Below are 9,343 nucleotides of genomic sequence, written 5' to 3' on the forward strand. Positions count from 1 at the left end.
AATTTATTCCCTATATTTTTAAAATGCAGGTTCATTCAAATAAAAAATTTAAATTATTAAAATATAAATTAGCTATATTAAGGTCCTTAAAAATTTTCGCTAATTACAAAATCATCCATATATTTTTCAAATTAATCCTTGAATATTATAACTATTTATAAATAAACTCTTATAATTTTATAAAATTCTATTTATGTCATTATTATTTTAATAATATATATGTATATATCAATTTATAATATTTTCATATATTATATTAGATTGTTGTATATAAAAAAAGAAAAAAAAGAACATTGTCTCAAATTTTTATTAAAATAAAAATTCAAGGAGTAAATTGTTTTTATATTAAAATAGAATTAAAACCATTTTGGCATTTTTGCTAAATTTAATGGCGAATTAACCATAATTCTAATGATAGAGATTAACTTGTAAGTTTATTAAAATGTTAATGACTAAAGTGCTTAGTTTTAAAATTATAGGGACTAATCTATAGATTTAATCAAATATCAGATATTAAATTACTAATAAAATAAAATCTAAAGACTAAATTATTTTTAGATTGAAAATAGAGTTAAAGACTTTTATTTTTGCTAGAATAATGGTAACTTAACTAAAATTTTAATGTCAGAAATTAAATCGCTTGATTTTAAAAATATAAACACTAAATTATAAGTTTTATCAAATTTTAGAAACTAAATTATAGTTTATCTTTATTTTAATACAAGTTTATATAAATGAGTTGTTTTACATACGAAAATTTTATAGTTTTTTCATGTGGATCAAGTATTTCCTGTAATTAATCCACTGATTATATCTGTTAAAAAATTAAATTAAATAAAATTAAGAGGGCAGAGCAAAAAGAAAGCTGTGAAAAATATCCAAGAACAAGTGATAAGTGGATTTTCTTTTGGAGAGAGAGTCCAATCAAATACTTGAATTCGTATGGAATCAAGTTGGCAATGGCACGGCATTAATGCACAATTGTTTCCAATTGGTACAAAGTGGCATATTGGATCAAGAAGTAAAACTCATCAACAAAAGATAGAAGACCAGATGTAATCTAGGGCACTTTCTGATTTAACATTCTCATTATTGTAATAAAGAAATGTCTAAATCCTTCTTTTGTGCCTAAAGAACCTGTCAGGAGGACGGCTACATCTACATTGCCTATAAATTTTTGCTTCTGCAACTCACAGAGTTGCATTTTATGTGGGACTTGATGCGTCCCAACCGCAAGTGCACGGGTCGTACAAGTAGTATAGAAAAATATCGATCCCACGAGGAGTTGTGTTAATGATTGAATTTTCGATATAAAAGTTGACTAAATTGAAGTATTTATGAAATTAAAATAATGACTTAATGGGTAATGGAGTATGAAATCTAAATGTGCAAATTTAATAATCTATTCAACTATGTAATGATTTAACTAAATTTGCATCAAATTAAAATAAAGCAAATTCAAATATGGCAATATTCAAAATGGCAAGTAATTAAATTCGATTAGAAATTAACAATGATAAAAAGGCGATTCCGGAGTTCGGGATTTCATATTCAAGCTATTTTGGGATTTTCCCTAGCTAGCCCAATCCATGAAATTTATGGGTTTAAAGGAGATTAATTCTAAAATCCTTTGAAAACTCTTTCGAGTGAGACAAAGAGTGCCTTAATTTACTTAATCCTACTTTCGTGGAGTTAAAATTAACCAAGACCCATTAGGTTCTTTAATCAATCTATTAAAACCCTCTTAACCCTTAGTCTATTTCTAGATCTAAGTTAATTAAGTCCAATTTCTTGATTAACTATCACTTGGTTTTCTCCTTTCGGTGCTTCAACCAAGGATTAAGAACATAACTTAATGGGGCCCTTCATTAAGCATGTAAATAAGCACACAAGAAATGGATTAAACCTCATAAATTCATTAAATTAGGACTAACCCAGTTCAAATCCACAAAAATAACTAAAATATTACATCCCTTACTCCAGAATCAAAAGTAAACTACTCACTATCCATAATGCTTACAAGATATGATGAGTTTAGATGGAAATAAAGCTTTAATCTAAACTAAGAAGTAAGAAATTAAACACTAGAAATGTAGAAAAATGTAAAGGAAGGAAGAAATCTGCAAATCTTGGTTGAAAATGGTGTGGAAGGTGAAAATGACTCCTCAAATTCTGCCTTTCTTCTCCTCCTCTTCTTTGCTCCTTGCCTCTCCCCTCTAAAATGGGAAAATGGGACTATTTATAGCATTTTTCTGACATGGAGCCCTAAAATGGTATGTTCTAGGAGGAATTATTTGAGGAATCTCACCGACTCATTAATGAACTCTTTATGGGATTTGCATAAGTGGATGCATAAGTTATGCGATCCCTTATCTGATTTCATTGGTTCTGGGTCACTTATGCGAAGCTGCATGACTTGGTGCATAGGTTATGCACAATTTCGTGAATGTGCATAAGGGAGGTGAGAATGTGCATAAGCTATGCAGTCTCCTTATGCACATTTCGGCTGGTTCTGGAACAGTGATCTTCCTCCTTATGCAGATCTGCATAGCTTATGCGGCAAGTTATGCACAGTTTGGTCAATGCATATTTCAGCTTGAAAACTTGTTTTTGACCTCTTTTTGCTGTAGAAGACACTCCTCAATGGCAAAAATTCTCTTTAGTCTTTCAAAAACACCATTTTTCCTACAAAACAAAGTAAAAATTACAAATTAATGCAAAATTGACAACTATGAAAAACTAACTAATTAACTAATGAAATTAGCTAAAAATGGTTAATAATCAAATAAAAATGGTTATAAAATTAGACCTAAATGACTATGCAAAATGTATGCATCAAATACCCCCAAACTCAAGCTTTTGCTTGTCCTCAAGCAAACCTTAGAATGTGATGCAAAGTTTTTAGGGGTGCCTTATCCAAAGAGCTATGAAAATTACCAATTGAAGTAACTTAACACACCTTCAGCCATACCAGCAATCCATATACCCATCCTTCAAAATGCAAGGAATTTAATGCTTATCCAAGCTTTCACCGCTTAGCCATCAAGTCAATTATCATTCAAAATCCCCAAACCAACCAATCAAAAGAGAGGGTCATGCTCAAAAGGAATTCTAGAACAATCAATAGTCAAAGTGTCTCTATATAGAATGATGGAATTAAATGAATGAATGGATAATTTTCCAATCCCATAGGCAAATTCCCTACTCCTATCTCCACTAATGTAGCAAATACTATCAAGAGATCAAAGGTCTTTTTAGGGATGTAATGGGGCCATGGGGTTCAAAAATGAGGCTAAGAAGAAAGATGGGTAAAAAGGATTCAAAGCATGAGAATATTTTCAATTTTGAAACATAAGGTACACTTTATTATATATTTTTTCTTTTTCTCTTTTTTTATATATATGGGAGAGAGAAATACACAATGAGGATTGTCAAGTGCTAGCATAGTTTACAAAACAGATAAAAATGGAGGGACATTTTGATACTTTAACTTGTATTTTGCATTTTCTTTTGATGATTGTCCCTAAAATTGCCACCCCCAAACTCATTTCTTTTAATACTTTGGGTGGATTTCTTTCATTTTGAATGGCAATAGTGAAAAGCACATATACTAGCACTTTTACAAGGTGACAAGTATTTCTTCTCCCTTTTATTGTATTTTTTTTCTTTTCTTTTCTTTTTCTCTCTTTTTTTATGTACCTAATATTGTAAATAATTATTCTCATGAAAAGGGTTGGAGTGTTTGGTTCATTGGCTAGGTAACAATAAGGATTTCAAGAAAAATTAGGGGTAAAAAGGCTCAAAGGGGTTTACAAGGGTCAATTTTAATTAGGAAAAGGGCCAAAGGTTTAAAATGAGAAGGTTTAAATCAAAGAATGCCTAATCATCTCTCTTTTCAAGTACAAGCTGGTATTTCGCCTTGAAAGGTTTAGAAAATTTGTTCTAGGATTGGTGAGACATCATTTGACTACCTTATATCCAATAATTCCCTCTAAACACTTCCATCTCCAAATGACTAGTTGGGTGGCTTTTTGGCTAAGAAGATATGGGCAAGGGATAGACACTTCAAAACCTTGCACCTCTTAGGAAACTTTCAATCCACAAACCCAGCTAAAGGGTGAGTCAAATCACTCTCATAGGCACATTTTCAATACTCAAGGGATTTGGCAAAAGATTTTAATGCATGGTGTATGATTCATAAGATGAGTAATGTATTAACTAAATGGAGGAAGTCTATTTGTATGTTTGTGTGCAATGTAATGTATAATGTGTGTGTAAATGTGTAATGTGTGTGTGTGTATGGATGTATATGTAAAATATTTACAATATATGTAAATGGAATGGAATGAGATGCTCCTATACTCAAAATGTGAAAAGTAAAGCCAAAAATCAAAATGTGCACCCCCAAACTCAAAATTGGACATTGTCCTCAATGTCTCAAGCAGCAGATAACCAAAACTCAAAGCAAATAATATTGACCAGGAATTGTAAAAAATGAAGAGCAAAAAGAAAGAGTTACCTGGTATGAGAATTCAAGATAAAGGAATGCATAAGAAGCTGCACAGGTTATGCAGAGTTAAGTGCTGTCCAGAGCATGTGCATAGGTAAGGTGCATAAGCCATGCGGTGCTGCATAAGTGGCAATAAGGGTTGCATAGGCTATGTAAAATATTTGCATAAATATTTTTTTTTTTTTTTTTTTTTTTTTTGTGCATAAGTAGGGTCATGCGGAAGTGCATAAGTTATGCACCCTCCTTATGCAAGTCTCGGCTGGTCTTGGAATTCAGAGTTGGTGGTTATGCGGAAGTGCATAAGTCATGCACCTTCCTTATGCATGTTTCGGTGACCCTTAAAATTTTGAGGAGCGAAGTCATGCGGGAGTGCATAAGTTATGCACTCCCCTTATGCACCTCTCGGCAGAATTGGTTTTTCAGAAATTTGGGTCATGCAGAAGTGCATAGGTCATGCACTCTGCTTATGCAGTCTTCGGCAATTTTGGTTTTTCTGGGTTTCTGGTCATGCAGAAGTGCATAGGTTATGCACTCTGCTTATGCACCCCTCGGCAAGATTGGAAGTTCAGAGTTTTTGGTTATGCAGAAGTGCATAGGTTATGCACTCTGCTTATGCAGACTTCGGCAGAGAGAGAAAATGCAGAATTTGAAGTTGTGCAAATGTGCATAAGTCATGCACTCACCTTATGCAAGTTTTGACAGATATGAAATTTGACAAAATGAGGTTATGCAGAGTTGCATAAGCTATGCACTCTGCTTATGCACTTGCAATAAAGGTGGAAAATGGCAAGAATTGTGGTTATGCAGGATTGCATAAGCTATGCAGTTGCTTATGCACAATTCAACAAGATTAAGATTGCAATGGAACATGATTTGCAAGTGTGAAAAATACCCTAGAATGAAGAAATATAATTCCATGAAGCATAAACCATGAGAAATTTTCACCAAAAACACATCAATATATACAAAGTTCATCAAAAATGCATCACACAATCTTGTAGAAGATGGATCCTGCATAAAAGGCATTTGTGACCCATGCCATTTTGACTCAAAATCTGCAAATCAACATTTAGCACATTAAAACTCAATAAAATCTGCATAAAGTTGTATCTATTCACAAATGATGAACTCTCCAAGTCATGCCAAGAAAAATGCAGCATTTCCACCTTAAATCCCACAACCCAAATAAGCTCATAACTGCAAAAATGGCTCACTTACCACCATATTAACATTAAAAGCACATTTACTTAAAAGTTACACACCCAACCTCACCAAGAACATAAGCCATCTACTGCAGACACCCTCTTTGCTGCAGAATGTCATTTTTTGCTCTGCATAAACCAGGTAGCAGCTCCTGCATAGGTTATGCAGCAAAAACCAATCAGTTTTTGGGAGAGTTTGAAGGACAAAATTTTCAAGTTAAGAATCACTCCCCAGCAGTTCACCAACCTTCCTCCATTGAAATACATCTACAAGGGACAAAATTCAACAATGTCAAAAATTGAATTTGGGGAGATTCAAGATAAAAACAAAAGCAATGAAAGTAAAAGTAAATCAGCAAAAGTAAAATAAAAGGACTTGGGATGCCTCCCAAGAGCGCTAATTTATAGTCCTTAGCTGGACTCTTTTCATGTTTCATGGTGGCTGAAATTGGAATTTATTGTCTCTGTTTCCAATAGGTGCTTCAATGAATCTATACTTCATTTTCTTTCCATCACATGAGAAGATCCTTGTTGCTTTGTCTAAAAATCCCACCATTTCTTTCTTGACAACCTTTGGTGCATCTTTTTCTTTGAGAGATGGTTGTTTTACTTCACTTTTCTCCACTTGCTCAACTTGAAAGATTGGTGCCATAGGACAAGATGGATTACCCTTTAAATGTTGTGCAAATGCAGCCTCTTTTGGATTTTCATCATTGATACTCCCTTCATGGATAAGACAACTTTCAAGAGAAGCCTTCGGATAGCTCTTTCTAAAGTGCTCTTTTACTAACTCATCAACTATATCAATTCTCAAACAAGAGTCTACATCTTCATGTTGCTTCTTCTTATCATTGCCAATGTTGAAGACTAAATGATCCTCTCCGACTCTGAGAGTAAGCTTTTCACCTTTCACGTCAATCAAAGCACCAGCTGTAGCTAGGAAAGGCCTCCCCAAAATGATTGGGATATTAGAATCCTCTTCCATGTCCAAGATGACAAAGTCAACAGGTATATAGAATTTCCCAACCTTCAGAGGCACATTCTCTAAAATCCCTTCAGGATACTTAATTGATCTATCAGCTAACTGAAGAGAAATGTGGGTTGGCTTAAGATCTCCCATGTTGAGCTTCTCATAGATGGAGAGGGGCATAAGGCTTACACTAGCCCCTAAATCACATAAAGCTTTTATAGAACATGACTCCCCAATGTGGCATGGAATTGAAAAACTCCCTGGATCCTTGAGCTTTGGAGGAAGTTTCCTTTGGAGGATAGCACTGCATTCCTCTGTCAAAGCTACAGTTTCATCATCTTCAAGTTTCCTTTTGTTTGAGAGAATTTCTTTCAAGAATTTTGCATAAGAGGGCATTTGTGAAAGAGCATCAACAAAAGGCACATTTATGTAAAGTTTCTTCAAAACCTCTAAGAACTTTCCAAATTGCCTATCAAGCTTGGCTTTGTGAAATCTTTGTGGAAAGGGAAGCTGTGGCTTGTAGGGTTCGGGAGGTATATATTTCTCTTCTTTTTCTTCAAATTTCTCCTTACATTTTTCTGCACTCTCTTGTTTTTCACTCTCATCAGTCCCTTTCTCATTTTCTCTCTTCTCACTGTTTTCACTCTTCTCATCATTTATAACTTTTCCACTTCTTAAAGTAATAGCTTGACACTGCTCTCTTGGATTTTCTGGTTGACTTGGAAGCTTTCCAAAAGACTTGGTACTTGATGAGCATGCTTGTTGTGCAATCTGATTTTCCAGCATCCTATTGTGTGTTTGCATTTGTTCCAGCCTTGCTTTCATCTCTCTCAACTCTTCATCACGCTTAATTTGATTAGCAAGAATTTGTTGTAATAAAGCCTCTGTGGTGGAACTTTGTTCTTGCTGTCTTGGTAAAGGTGCAGTATTTGCATTCTTTTGCTGAAAACTAGGCGGTGGTTGCCTAGGTTGTTGGTATTGATGCTCTTGTTGTTGTGATGGAAAGTTCTGAGTTGAAGCTTGATTTTGCTGATTCTCCCATGAAAAATTGGGATGATTCCTCCAAGCATATGAAGGATAATCTACTCCACAGCTCATTGTTCCTTCTGCATAAGTAACTTGTTGAGAACTTCCAGAGCATGATGATGAACTGACTAGCATACTTAAATCCTCCATTTTCTTAGCAAGGACATTAGTGAGTGCATCAAATTTGGCATTGATCATGTTGAATGGATCAAGCTCATACATTCCAAAGAACTTGCCTTTTTGAGTTGGAGTTGACCCTCTTGGATTAATCAATAGATGACTGTTTTTTGCTATTTTCTCTAATAACTCATAAGCTTCATCTTCATGCTTAATGATGAATTCCCCTCCGATTTGAGCATCAATGATTCCTCCGATAGCGGGAGTAGCGTTTGTGTAAAAATTCTGGTTTATCATCCATTTAGGAATGGCATGATGTGGACATTGTCTCTCCAACTCCTTCCATCTCATCCATGACTCATAAAGAGTCTCATCTTCTCTTGGTCTAAAAGCAATCATTTGATTCCTCAACTCTTGAGTTTTTCCAGGTGGAAAGTATTGGGCAAGAAATGCATCAGTGAGCTGCTCCCAATTTGTAATTGAGTTGTGAGGTAAAGAATCAAGCCAATCCAATGCTCTATCTTTCAAAGAGAATGGAAACAATTTTAGCCTTGCTGCATCATCAGATACTCCAGGTTGTTTTTGCATGTCACAAATCATAGCAAACTTCTTCAGATGTGTGTGTGGATTTTCAGAAGGATGTCCTCCAAATTGAGAATTCTGAATCATTTGAAAAACTCCAAAATCCATCTTGTAGCTATTTGCATCAATCCTTGGTCTTGCTATGCTCTCTCTCAAGTCATCAAAACGTGGAAAAGCATGATCCATCATACTTCCCCTAGGCACGTTTGCATTAACAACTTCTTCCCCTTGGGCTTCATTTTCATTGTTTTGACCATTTCCAGCATTCCCAACACCAATTCTAACTCTTTCATCAGCCATGTCTGCTTCAATTTCGGTTTCTCTCAAAGCTTCCTTTCTTTTTCTGATTTCTTTCTTGTTGGCCTTACAAAATTTCTCAATTTCTGGATTGAACTATAAGGTTGTGTCTCTTGAGCTTCTAGCTCTTCTCATAAAAGGTTAAAAGTACCTGAATAAGAACAAACAAACACAAAAATGAAAAGATAACAAAGATAAGACTATAAACAACTAAAATAATCAAAAACTCAATCTTAAACAAACAACTCCCCGGCAACGGCGCCAAAAACTTGATGCGTCCCAACCGCAAGTGCACGGGTCGTACAAGTAGTATAGAAAAATATCGATCCCACGAGGAGTTGTGTTAATGATTGAATTTTCGATATAAAAGTTGACTAAATTGAAGTATTTATGAAATTAAAATAATGACTTAATGGGTAATGGAGTATGAAATCTAAATGTGCAAATTTAATAATCTATTCAACTATGTAATGATTTAACTAAATTTGCATCAAATTAAAATAAAGCAAATTCAAATATGGCAATATTCAAAATGGCAAGTAATTAAATTCGATTAGAAATTAACAATGATAAAAAGGCGATTAGGAGTTCGGGATTTCATATTCAAGCTATTTTGGGATTTTCCCTAGCTAGCCCAAT

General features: G+C 34.3%; 1 non-coding gene across 1 annotated transcript; it reads left to right on the forward strand.

Annotated features, from left to right (window-relative positions):
• The first annotated feature begins 8,132 nt into the window (after positions 1 to 8,132).
• LOC131176187 (small nucleolar RNA R71) lies at positions 8,133 to 8,240 on the forward strand. Its single transcript, XR_009146312.1, has one exon. It is a non-coding gene; the product is annotated as a small nucleolar RNA R71 (small nucleolar RNA).
• The last annotated feature ends 1,103 nt before the right edge of the window (positions 8,241 to 9,343 follow it).

This window comes from Hevea brasiliensis, chromosome 18 (assembly GCF_030052815.1).
Source record: "Hevea brasiliensis isolate MT/VB/25A 57/8 chromosome 18, ASM3005281v1, whole genome shotgun sequence".
Taxonomy (NCBI): Eukaryota; Viridiplantae; Streptophyta; class Magnoliopsida; order Malpighiales; family Euphorbiaceae; genus Hevea; species Hevea brasiliensis.